We start from the raw sequence: 14,102 nt of genomic DNA on the forward strand, positions 1-14,102 counted from the left end.
ATTCAATATTATCTCACAACAAGCCTATGAAGGTGGTATTATTATTATTATAACCACTTTACAGATAAGGGATCTGATGCTTGAGAAGTTAAGTAACTTTACAGGATCACAGGGCTTAAAACCAGGTCTCTCTGACCTCTGATGCCTCTTTCTAACCAGTATGCTCTGCTTCCTTCTTATACATACGATTCCAGGCACTTTTGACTATTTCCTTAGGATATCTGTTTAGAAGTGGGCTGATGAGTTGAAGGCTATGCACATTTGAAAATGTTGATACATATTGAACGGCGGTGGTAAGGAGATACCCCTCGTCCAAGGTAAGGAGCAGCGGCTGTGCTTTGCTGGAGCAGCCATGAAGAGATACCTCACGCCCAAGGTAAGAGAAACCCAGGTAAAATGGTAGGTGTTGCAAGAGGGCATCAGAGGGCGGACACAGAAACCATACTCACAGAAAACTAGTCAATCTAATCACACTAGGACCACAGCCTTGTCTAACTCAATGAAACCAAGCCATGCCCACGGGGCAACCCAAGACAGGCGGGTCATGGTGGAGAGGCCTGACAGAATGTGGTCCACTGGGGAAGGGAATGGCAAGCCACTTCAGTATTCTTGCCTTGAGAACCCCATGAACAGTATGCAGAGGCAAAATGATAGGATACCAAAAGAGGAACTCCCCAGGTCATTAGGTGCCCAATATGCTACTGGAGATCAGTGGAGAAATAACTCCAGAAAGAATGAAGGGATGGATCCAAAGAAAAAACAATACCCAGTTGTGGATGTGACTGGTGATAGAAGCAAGGTCCGATGCTGTAAAGAGCAATATTGCATAGGAACCTGGAATGTCAGGTCCATGAATCAAGGCAAATTGAAGTGGTCAAACAAGAGATGGCAAGGGTGAACGTCGACATTCTAAGAATCAGCGAACTAAAATGGACTGGAATCGGTGAATTTAACTCAGATGACCATTATATCTACTACTGTGGGCAGGAATCCCTCAGAAGAAATGGAGTAGCCATCATGGTCAACAAAAGAGTCCGAAATGCAGTACTTGGATGTAATCTCAAAAACGACAGAATGATCTCTGTTCGTCTCCAAGGCAAACCATTCAATATCACAGTTATCCAAGTCTATGCCCCAACCAGTAACGCTGAAGAAACTGAAGTTGAATGGTTTTATGAAGACCTACAAGACCTTTTAGAACTAACACCCAAACAAGATGTCCTTTTCATTATAGGGGACTGGAATGCAAAAGTAGGAAATCAAGAAACACCTGGAGTAACAGGCAAATTTGGCCTTGGAATGCGAAATGAAGCAGGGCAAAGACTGATAGAGTTTTGCCAAGAAAATGCACTGGTCATAGCAAACACCCTCTTCCAACAACACAAGAGAAGACTCTACACATGGACATCACCAGATGGTCAACACCAAAATCAGATTGATTATATTCTTTGCAGCCAAAGATGGAGAAGCTCTATACAGTCAACAAAAACAAGACCAGGAGCTGACTGTGGCTCAGATCATGAACTCCTTATTACCAAATTCAGACTCAAATTGAAGAAAATAGGGAAAACCGCTAGACCATTCAGGTATGACCTAAATCAAATCCCTTATGATTATACAGTGGAAGTGAGAAATAGATTTAAGGGCCTAGATCTGATAGAGTGCCTGATGAACTATGGAATGAGGTTCGTGACACTGTACAGGAGACAGGGATCAAGACCATCCCCATGGAAAAGAAATGCAAAAAAGCAAAATGGCTGTCTGGGGAGGCCTTACAAATAGCTGTGAAAAGAAGAGAGGCAAAAAGCAAAGGAGAAAAGGAAAGATATAAGCGTCTGAATGCAGAGTTCCAAAGAATAGCAAGAAGAGATAAGAAAGCCTTCTTCAGCGATCAATGCAAAGAAACAGGAAAACAACAGAATGGGAAAGACTAGAGATCTCTTCAAGAAAATTAGAGATACCAAGGGAACATTTCATGCAAAGAGGGGCTTGATAAAGGACAGAAATGGTCTGGACCTAACAGAAGCAGAAGATATTAAGAAGAGGTGGCAAGAATACACAGAAGAACTGTACAAAAAAGATCTTCACGACCCAGATAATCATGATGATGTGGTCACTAATCTAGAGCCAGACATCTTGGAATATGAAGTCAAGTGGGCCTTAGGAAGCATCACTATGAACAAAGCTAGTGGAGGTGATAGAATTCCAGTTGAGCTGTTTCAAATCCTGAAAGATGATGCTGTGAAAGTGCTGCACTCAATATGCCAGCACATTTGGAAAACTCAGCAGTGGCCACAGGACTGGAAAAGGTCAGTTTTCATTCCAATTCCAAAGAAAGGCAATGCCAAAGAATGCTCAAACTACTGCACAATTGCACTCATGCTAGTGAAGTAATGCTCAAAATTCTCCAAGCCAGGCTTCAGCAATATGTGAACTGTGAACTCCCTGATGTTCAAGCTGGTTTTAGAAAAGGCAAAGGAACCAGAGATCAAATTGCCAACATCCGCTGGATCATGGAAAAAGCAAGAGAGTTCCAGAAAAACATCTATTTCTGCTTTATTGAGTATGCCAAAGCCTTTGACTGTGTGGATCACAATAAACTGTAAAATTCTGAGAGATGGGAATACCAAACCACCTAACCTGCCTCTTGAGAAATCTGTATGCAGGTCAGGAAGCAACAGTTGGAACTGGACATGGAACAACAGACTGGTTGCAAATAGGAAAAGGAGTAGGTCAAGGCTGTATATTGTCACCCTCTTATTTAACTTCTATGCAGAGTACATCATGAGAAACGCTGGACTGGAAGAAACACAAGCTGGAATCAAGATTGCCGGGAGAAATATCGATCACCTCAGATATGCAGATGACACCACCCTTATGGCAGAAAGTGAAGAGGAACTAAAAAGCCTCTTGATGAAAGTGAAAGAGGAGAGCGAAAAAGTTGGCTTAAAGCTCAACATTCAGAAAATGAAGATCATGGCATCCGGTCCCATCATTTCATGGGAAATAGACGGGGAAACAGTGGAAACAGTGTCAGACCTTATTTTGGGGGGCTCCAAAATCACTGCAGATGGTGACTGCAGCCATGAAATTAAAAGACACTTACTCCTTGGAAGGAAAGTTATGACCAACCTAGACAGCTAACTTGCTGTCTTATAGTATGTTAGGGATCATTTGCCTTTCTGTCTCTAATTTTAAACACTGTGCTCACTTCCACCTACTTTTGGATGCTCTGTTCTTGTCCATCGATCCACAAGCCTATTCCTTTACCAACACTGATATTTTTTTCTCAGCTATTATCCAAGTTTATCCTTCCAGATATACTTTATAATTATTTAATGGAAACACTTTATTGGAATTGTAGTTGGAATTTCATTTAACTTATAGACTAATTCACAATGCCTTCCCAAGTTTATTCCTGGAATTCTGTGTCTTTGGAGACTGGAGTCTTTTCCCTCTATGCCTTTCCCAGCTGTCTCATTCTGATGCCACCTTCTTCAGGACCCTGTTCCAGCCAACCCTGCAGGAAGCAACCACTCTCTCCCCCAACACTTCCCATGTCATTCTTACATTTTCACCCCGAATGACAGTTATTAGTGAGACAGCAGGCTCTCGGAAGGCAGGGTTCCTGCATGGTCTGTTTGTGCACCTATTGCCATATGTTGGTAGATGGTCAAGGCCATGGAGATATTTGCAGAATGAATAAATGAATGAATCAAGAAGTGAATGAGGACTCCCCTGGTGGTGCAGTGGAGAGGAGTCTACCTGCCAATGCAGGGAACACCAGTTTGATCCCTGGCCCAGGAAGATTCTATATGCTGGAGAGCAGCTAAGCCCACACGTCGCAACTACTGAGCCTGTGCACTGCACCTATGGTGCATCTACAGCTTTTGCTCTGCAGCAAGAGAAGCCACCGTAAAGAGAAGCCTGTGCATGGCAACTAGAGAGTAGCCCCCACTCACCCTACCTAGAGAAAAGCCCACACAAAGCAATGAAGACCCCATGCAGCCAAATATAAATAAACAAAATTATTTTTAAAAAAAACAAATGAAGGAAAGACATATTTCTAGAAAACTGAAAGTGAAGTAGATTTTCTATCAAAAAAAAAAAAAAAAAAAACTCTACTTTTCCATAGACTTTCATTAGAAAACAAAAGCTTTGTCTTCAGCTAAATTCCTGAGGCCACGCCAGAATCAGAGAAGTGGTGGCTGCTAGGCTGATGTGCCAAGTGCAGCCTGCCCCAGCACCTCTCCCCAGAGACTTCCACCCCTGCCGAGCAGCCTAGGCACTTCTCAGGGAGGCTCTCAAGGCCTCGCGGACTTTCCAGAAGGAGGAGCACAGGCGTTCATGCAGTGCCTGCTTGCACTTTTCTGGAAGATACAAAACTTCTGAAAGGTTGGTATCACTAGTCCCATTTTGTGGATGGAGAAACTGAGGCTCAGAGAGATGGAGCCTTGATCCAGTAACTTGACAAGACTGGCAAGAGCTGAAGCTGTGGAAGTCTAAGGGCCTGGCCTCTCCCACAATAATATCCAGAGCCCAGAGTCTGGGAGGCTAAGGGGCCCAGAGAAGAGTCTCACATGGCGTTAGAGAGAGAGGGTCCTGCCTTCACTGGCCAAGATAGTCCCTCAAGAACTTTTTTCCTCCAGAGCAGCAGTGATGCCTATGGGCTGTGCCTGAAGAGCACTGAATTCCAGTCTAAGAGCCAGTGTCCAGGCTGGGGATGTGTTCCACTGGTCACGCTGTCACCCTGGGACTGGGGAGGGGATCTGGGGTGGAGGTGGAAGATTTGCCATGGGGGAAGGGGCTGGTCTCCAGCACACATCTGGGGACGCCCTTCCGTTTTCCTCCTCCCAGTCTGCCCAGGGTTGACGTTTCTCAACTTGGCCCTGCAGGCCCCTCCTGGGAGTCCGGCCAAGCAGCCACTTCCTTATGGGGCTGGCAGCTGCTGGGCCAGTCTCGGCTCACTTCTAAGCCTGGATCAAAGCTCCAGTTTCTTATGAAGGACTGTGGGTTGGGGATCGATACATTCAACTGTCTTGGCACTGTGTCTGACCCCATGTGGGCCCCAGGGACGTGGGGATGAGTAAGCCACTGGCTTCCTCCCTTGTGGCTCCATTCTACTCAGGAGGCAGAGTGTGCAGAAAGTTTCTAGCCCTACCTTGGTGCCATGGTAGAGATATCTAAGTGCTGGGGGAGTCTAGATGGGGAGAAAGTGGGGAGACGATTCAGCAGGCACCAAGCTGTGAAGGTTAGATGTCAGGCTATGGCACGTGGACTTTACTTTGTGGACAAAGGGAGCTGTCCCATGTTTTGAAGCAACAGCCTCCCACAAACAGGTTTGTGCTTCAGGAACACACCAACCCGATAAGTGTGTGTGTATATATGTGTGTGTGTGTGTATTTCATCTTAACATAAATTACCTATTTTAAATTAAAACAATTATATTTTCCAACAAAACTTTAGAGAGTGGCATTATTTTATATTTATATATTATTTTATATTTTGGTAATGTCTTAAAAGAAAGCGGGATTTTTGTATATGCCTCTATACTTGATCTTTGTTTTCAGTAAACATGTATAGTTTTTAAGGTGAAAATTAAAGCATCTCCATTTTGCAAAAATAATACCAAACCTAAGAGAACACAGAGCAGATGGATATGAACCCAGATGAACCGGTGACCCATACGGTGCCTGGGAATGGAAAGAACCCTAGACTTATGGTTCACAGTCAAGTTCCTGCCGCTGACATGCTGGATTACTCTGACCAAAGTACTTCCCCATCTCAACCTCAGTTCCTTTGCCTGTAAAATGGGGATTCTCTTACCTCATAAGGGCTGCCATCAGGACAAAATGGGGTGTCAGAGGACACTGTATGTTTGTACACATTTGACAAAGGTAAAACAGTAACGTGAGGGTCTGGAAGGCTCTCTCTACATGCCCACAGATGTTTTAGATACCCTGCTGCAAACTCACCACCCATCCATCTCTTGAGAAGTCTCTCTCTCAGCTGTTTCAGCTCAAACTCAAGTCTGTCCTGTGAAAACGTGGCCCTGTCCTGAGAAGTGATCGTTCACGCGTTCGCTGGGCCACCTGCCCGCCAGGTCCGGCCTACTGGGCTGGGAACGTCAACATCAGCCCCTTCCTGGTAAGAGAAGGAACAGGGAGCCGGCTTGTTCTCCGAGAGCAGAAGACGGGCCGGCGAGGAGGAACATTTTAAGGTGGGACGCTTCCTCCTGCACCGTTGGCAGCTGTCTACATAAGGCATCCATTATGCGCTGCCCCTAAGGCCAGTGGGCCTGAGAGGCTAGGCTAAAATTAGTGTAAAAATGCACTCCCGCCAGAGACACAGAACATCTGAAGGTCAGATGCCTGCAGCCAGCCACCCGGGCAGGAGCCGGGAGCGGGCACGGAACAGCTGTGGCAGCACTGGCCTCCGCTTCCTCTCGGGCACGGGGACGACAGTCCTGCCCAGAGTCCTGCTTCCACGGCTCGGCTTGAGTTGAAAAATAGGATGCAGAGTGCAACCCCAAACATGTTTTTCAAAAAATCTGTGTACATTCATAGGAAAAAAAAGGTGGGAGAGGACTTCACTAAATATCCAAGAGGCAGTATTAAATATGGAATAGTGGCTGAATTTTTTTTTTCTTTTCCTGTACTTTCCAAAACATTCTTAACAAATACATACTACTTTTTCAATCAGAAGAAAACACAACTGGATTACCCTGGTGGTCCAGTGGTTAGGAATCCACCTGCCAATGCAGGGGACACGGGTTTGGTCCCTGATCCAGGAAGACTCCACATGCCACAGAGCAACTACTAAAGCCTGTGCACCCTAGAGCTCATGCTCAGCAGCAAGAGGAGCCTCTGCAATGAGAAGCCCCCACAACTAGAGAGTAGCCCCCACTTGTCTCAACTAGAGAAAGCCCACGTACAGCAACGAAGAATCAGTGCAGCCAAAATAAATTAATAAATAAATACATATTTTTTTTAAAGAGTAAAACACAACAAAAGATGTCATCCATTATATGTTTATATTAAATATAATTTTGCATATATCTTAAATTTATAAAAGTGATTAAATTGTATACATTTATAAGTCATATAGCAAGGGCTTCCCTGGTGGCTCAGACTATAAAGAATCTACCTGTAAAGAAGGAGACCAGGGTTCAATCCCTGGGTCAGAAAGATCCCCCTGGAGAAGGGCATGGCAACCCACTCTAGTATTCTTGCCTGGAGAATCCCATGGACAGAGGAGCCTGGTGGGCTACAGTCTATGGGTTGCAAAGAGTCAGACATGACTGAGTGACTAACACACACACACACACACACACACACACAGTCATATAGCACATATGTATGTAAATGTGTTTAGATATCTAGTCCACTGATGCTCATCGCTTTGAATTCCAGAATATCAAGCCTGACTGGCATTAAAGAGAAACATTCTCCAAGTCTTCTTTTATGGAAGAAACTGAGGTTGCAGAAGCAAAGCAGGATGCTGAGAAACTACTTTTCACTGATCTTCATTCTGACAGGAGTTTCCCCAAATCTTGCCCACTTTAATTCTGTCGTTGTTTTTACTCCCACTTTATGGAGATAGAAACTGAGGAACAGAATTGATTCACCCCACAGCACCCAGCTAGGAAGCCACAGAGCAAAGTCCCAGCCCTGCTTTCCTATCCAGAGCCCACGGAGCTGGGAGGAAGGACCTGTGGAAAACACTGGCTCCCTATTGTAAGTAGAGCTTCAGTGAACGCTGGGGTGCATGTGTCTTTTGGAATTATGATTTCCTCCCAGGATTAAGATTGCTGGGTCATAAGTAACTCTATTTTTAGTTTTTCTTAAAATTTTTTTTTTATTAAAGGATAATTGCTTTACAGAATTTTTTTGTTTTCTGTCAAACCTCGACATGAATCAGCAATATAGGTATACATATATATCCCCTCCCTTTTGAACCTCCCTCCCATCTCCCACCCCATCCCACCCCTCTAGATTAATACAGAGCTCCTGTTTGAGTTTCCTGAGCCATACAGCAAATTCTTGTTGGCTATCTATTTTACATATGGTAATTAAGTTTCCATGTTACTCTTTCCATACCGCTCTCTTCCCTCTCCTCCTGTCTCCCCATGTCCATAAGTCTTTTCTCTATGCCTGTTTCTCCATATTTTTAGTTTTTTAAAGAATCTCCATACTGTTCTCCACAGTGGCTGAATCAATCTACATTCTCACCAACAGTGTAAGAGCGTTCCCTTTTCTCCACACCCTCTCCAGCATTTATTGTTTGCAGATTTATTGTTGATGGCCATTCTGACCGGGAAGGACATAGAAACAAGCTTTCTGTCCATCATTAGAGGAAGATGTGGTCCATATATACAATGGAATACTACTCAGCCATATAAAGGAATGGCATCACGCCATTTGCCAAGACGTAGATGGACCCAGAGCCTGTCATACAGACTGAAGTAAGTCAGAAGGAGAAAAATAAATATGGTATATTAACACAACTATGTGGAATCTAGAAAAATGACATGGATAAACATATCTGCACAGCAAAAAAAAGAGACACAGAAGTGGAGAACAAATGTATGGATGCCAAGGGGGCAAAGGGGGAGGGCGGGATGAATTGGGGGATTGGGATTGACCTATATACATTACTATGGATAAAATAGGTAACTAATGAGAACCTACTGTAGAGCACGGGGAGCTCCAGTGCTCTGTGGTGACCTGAATGGGAAGGATTTAGGGTCCAGAAAGAGGGAATATCTGTGTACATATAGTTGATTCACTTTGCTGTGCAGTAGAAGCGAACACAACATTGTAAAGCAACTGGACTCCAGTAAAAATTAAAAAGCAAAAAAAGAAAAACCACTAGCTCCCTGAAGCCTCAAGCATTCAGTAAGCCATCCCACCCAGGAACATGTTTTGACCGTCCTTCCTGAGACCTTTGGGTGGTGCAGGCCTCCCCAGCCTCTGGAGCCTTTGAAGGAACAAGTGCACAGAGTGGTGTGGGGACACAAAGGTCACGGTGCCCCCGCTTTCTCCACGTGGGTCAGGTTGGGTGGGGAAGGTTTGCAGGGGAAGGCAGGCAGGTGACAGGTCTTCAGACCGGGGAAGCTGACGCTCAAGCTCTGCATCCCCTCACTGGCCCCCTCCAGCTTTCCAGTGTTCCAGCTCTGGAAATGCCTTGAAGCCACTTCACGTGCTGGTGTCTGAGGCTTCTGCTCCAGCTACAACGTCTGTCTGCAGTGCCTGTCCCTGTCTCCATCTACTGTCCCTGCTCTTTCAGGGCTCGGCACATCCCTGCGTTTATGCATGCTTCTTAGCAAACACATTCCACTGAGTGCCTACTGGAAATGGCAACCCACTCCAGTATTCTTGCCTGGAGAATTTCATGGACAGGGGATGCTGGTGGGCTACTGTCCATGGGGCAAAGAGTCAGACACAATGGAGTGACCAGCACTGACACTATGCATTAGAGCAAGACACAGTCCCAGCCCTGCCGGTGCCCTGAGTTCTTAGAGAAGGCTCAGTGTTCAGGTTGCACCAGGTCATTCAAGTGAGGGCTCTGAGGTCAGACTGCCCAGGTTTAGCCTGGCTTGGCCACTTCCCAGCTGTGTGTGCCCAAGACAGTCACTCGGCCTCTCTGCATCAGTTCTCCTCGTCTGTAAAAGAGGATGATAACTACCTGCCTCATAGCACTGTTGTATAGGTAGAGTGTAAATCTATATAAAATTCTTGTAGCCTATTATACAAAGTGAAGTAAGTCAGAGAGAGAAACACCAATACTGTATATTAACGCATGTATATGGAATTTAGAAAGATGGTAACGACAATTCTATATGCAAGGCAGCAAAGGAGACACAGATGTAAAGAACAGACTTTTGGACTCCGTGGGAGAAGGCGAGGGTGGAGTGATTTGAGAGAATACCACTGAAATGTGTGTATTACCATATGTGAAATAAATGACCAGTGCAAGTTCGATGCATGAAACAGGGCCCTCAAAGCTGGTGCTCTGGGACAACCCAGTGGGATGGGATGGGGAGGGAGGTGGGAGGGGGGCTCAGGATGGGGGGACATGTGCACCCATGGCTGATTCATGTCAATGTATGGCAAAAACCACCACAATATTGTAAAGTAATTATCTTCCAATTAAAATTAATTAATATAAAAAATAAAGGATTACCTCTTTAAAATATTTTTAGAGCAGTGCCTGGCACATAGCAAGTGCCCAGTAATCATTTGTTATTATAATTTTTCTTCTTATTACTAGCATATTTTTCAGGTTCCCTCCTTATGATGGCCCCGGCTCCTGCCTTCTAGCTGCATCTCCTCTGCAGCCCCTTAGAGCATCAGTAGCGATGTGATACGGGCCTTTGAGGACGATGCATCCTCATATTCCTGTATGTGGTGCAGGGACCATATTTACTCATCTCTATCCCAGGCCCTGGCACAAATACAGCAACAGTGTCTCCAGGACTAGTGTCAAGCTGGTGGGTAACACATGCCCTCCACTCCAACCAAGAAGTTGGTTGGAGGTGGGTATGTGGGAGATGAAGACCCCCAGGCACAGGCGGTTACACTGCTCCCCAGGGGAGTGACAAGACAGGGCTGGAGCCCAGTGCTCTGGCCCCCAGAGCCTACTCTTCTGTCTCTCCCAGGAGACAACAGATGTGAAGGCGTTTCGAGTCCTGCCAAGAGAGGAAACTGCAAAACTACACAATTGCAGAGTGTTACCCGCCACACAGAAGATGACTCCAGGGCGGGAGCCACCTGGGTATGTAGTGGAGGGGGCAGGGCTGAGCAAGAAGGGCTTTAGTAACAGTACTGCATTCTTTCTCTCTTCCTTTCTTTCAAATATTTATTCATTTATTTGGCTGCGTGCGGTTTTTTGCTTTAGCACATGGACTCTCTAGGTGTGGCATGTGGGCTTGGTTGGCCCACGGCCTGCGGGATCTTACTGCCTGGACCAGGGATCAAATCCACGTCCCCTGCATTGCAAGGCAGATTCTTAACCACTAGACCGCCAGGGAAGTCCCTGAATTCTCTTTTTAAACAAACAGTTCTTTTTTTGCATTTTTAAAAGTTTTGCTTTTAATATTTTTGGCCGCATTGCATGGCATGTGGGATCTTAGATCCCCAACCAGGGATCGAGCCAGCACCCCTTGGATTGGAATTAGGGAATCTTAACCATTGGGCCACCAAGGAAGCCCGACACTGCATTCTTACAGGACTGCTGTCTGGGGGGAGGCGGCCCAGCGTTCTTCAGGGGCGGGGGAGGAGGGGAACCAGGTTAGGTGGGAAGAGAGGTTCTGATGGCAAGTTCAGCAGCCCTCCACTAGAGAGGCTGCTCTTCACTAGGAGATCTGAAAGGCCCCAGTGGGGCACAGACAGCTCAATGAGAGGTTCCTGCACTGGGCCTCTCATGGCTGATGTTCAAGGTTCTAACACAAGCATCTCCTTGCTGCTCTCAGCCTCTCCTGGGGGCCCAGAGTCTTCTCCTGGCACCCCAGACTGACCATCTGCTTTCCTTCCTCAGTCATATAGGGCCCAACCTGAGCTCCTTAACCTGGCATTCAAAGGCCCACCTGCTTCTCCCAGGCTCACTTCTCCCCACTCTTTCTCTGCACCTACTAATCCCAGTTATTCCACCTTTGCATGTGTTGTCTCCTTATCCTGGAAGGCCCTTCTTCCTATTTTGCCTGGTGAACTCCTATTCATCCTTCAAAGCCCAGTTCAAGTTTCACCTTCCAATAGTCCTCCCTGAACCACCCCCACAACCAAACCCAGACAGAACGGACCCCTCCCGCCTTCACAGGTTTCCTCTACAGTGGCTATTTACACATTGTCTCCTCCTTCAGACGGGAAGCTTTTTCAGAGCAATGATGTGCTTTATTCTTCTCTGAGCCTCAGTGCCCTCTGGTCTTATCTCCCGGGCAGCTCTCCTGGGCTTCCTCGCAGATCAGCCAATAAGCTTTGGCCTTGCGCTCACTCCCACACAAAGACAGGCCCTGCTCTTAGGTTAACCTGCTCTCCCACCCTTTGTTGCCTTTCACCCAGCTTGATCTTCACGCCCACACTCTGCTGCGGGCCTGCCCACGCTCTCCGCATGTGTGGGCCGCCTTCGCCCTTCCCGTCTGGGCACTGCAGTCTACAGTGACCATGATGTGCTGTGCAGCCGTGACAGGGCCCTTGCAAGGCTGGTGACTGTCCATGTTTGAATCTGACTTTAAGCACAGTTCGCTGGAAGGTCCTGGCCCCCAAAGCAGACATGCATACACGGGGCACACACGAAGCCCAACCCAGGCTCCCCGTGGACGGGAGATCCACGGAACAATCAAATAGGAGGTGAGCCCTAGGGCAGTGGCAGACAACTGCTGTGCCCTTGGTCCCTCCTCCCAGCCCAAGGCCTTGATCAGAGCCTGGAAGAGCTGACTTCTGGCCTGCCCCATTCACTGAATCCTATTCCCTCACATTCACACAGAAAAACAGAGACAAAGAAAGGCAGGTTCCTGTCTGAGATTTTCCTGAGTAGTGAAGGCTGACATGGTGTCGAACCAGTTCCCTGGCTCCTCTCCCAGGACACGTTCCTAGCGCCATATGCTGCCATGGGTAGAAATGCCAGCTGCAGGACTCTGGACATTTGGCAGTGTTTTCCTGAAGTCTTGGTAGAGTGCGGGGCTCCATCCTCCTGCCAAGGCTGGAGGCAGCACCACCTCCCTCCTGGCCACACACACGCCCATGGTCTTAGGGTTGTGCTGAAATGGCTCCACATCCCATGGTGGGAGGGAGTGACGGGGAGCTTACCTGCTAAGGGCCAGCCGTGGTCTCATGGTCGAGATATGTCAGAGTTTTTTAAGAGCGTGCAGGGCTATGCTGGAGGGAGGCCTGTGGGAAGCAGAGAATGTGAGAATATTATACCACCGCCATCTGTCAACTTGCACTTGAGTTTGAAAAATGCATCCCCACATGGTGAGCACAGCCTTGCTGAGAAGAGCTTCACAGCTGAGCTCCAGCCACCACCCCTTCTCCAACAGGGTCATCCCAGGGTCAAGATCAGACTCCCCGGGGGTGCCATCGTAGCCTCCTGACCCCGCTCCCAGAGCTGGAAGTCTGGAGTCAACAGCCCCCGCTGGCGCATCTGTGTTCTATTTCTGCTTCCCAGTGGAGGAACTCTCGCTTTCAAGCACTCCTTGAGAAAAACCTCCCCTCACGGGCTCCCAGAGCACCAACCGTTGTAATTCACTCATTCTTTCTCCCATTATCCATTCATTCATGCCAGCACTCCCTAGCCACTTGGGGAAGCTCTTAGTGTTGCCGTGAGGTCTTATGGAAGCAGTCACGGAAAGGGACAGCTCAGGTCTGGTAAGTCACTTGTATACCCAGTGCAAATGCCACAGCTCCCAATCCCCAGCCTGGTGGGCTCCCTGCTCCGAGTGATCCTGTGCTAGACCTTGGGCAGAGCCCTTACACTCCACGCAGGACCACAGGATGCTTCCCATCAATTTTAGCACAAGGACTCCTTTTCATGCGCAAGTATTCCTCAAAATTCCCCACCCCTTCACTGTGCACTTGGTATCTTTTCTTTGAAAAAAATACAAAAGCTACAGGAATGTTCTAAGTCCTCCCAGTCATGTCCGACTCTTTGAGACCCTATGGACTGTAGCTGGCCAGGCTTCTCTGTCCATGGGATTCTCCAGGCAAGAATATTGGAGTGGGTTGACATGTCATCCTCCAGGGGATCTTCCCAACCCAGGGATCGAACCTGCGTCTCTTACGTCTCCTGCGTTGGCAGGTGGGTTTTTACCACTGGCGACACCTGGAAAGCCCTACAAGAACATAACGCCTTACAATTAACTTGTATTTTAGCGATCACAGCACCACTACATCTAGTTAAATAGTGGTTATACACACTCGACACATGTTATTTCTGTCTTCCATGTTTAAGGCTTTGACCCCTTGGAGAGCCATTCATTCAATATTTGTTCAATGGGTATTTAAGGGGCATCTCTGGGATGCCTGGCTTCGGGGCCACACTTAGGGGTCCAGGAGGAGAAAGAGCAGTGGCTCTGCATGGTGGGGTGCTTAAGCTCCAACCCAGCA

Source organism: Ovis canadensis, chromosome 1 (assembly GCF_042477335.2).
Source record: "Ovis canadensis isolate MfBH-ARS-UI-01 breed Bighorn chromosome 1, ARS-UI_OviCan_v2, whole genome shotgun sequence".
Taxonomy (NCBI): Eukaryota; Metazoa; Chordata; class Mammalia; order Artiodactyla; family Bovidae; genus Ovis; species Ovis canadensis.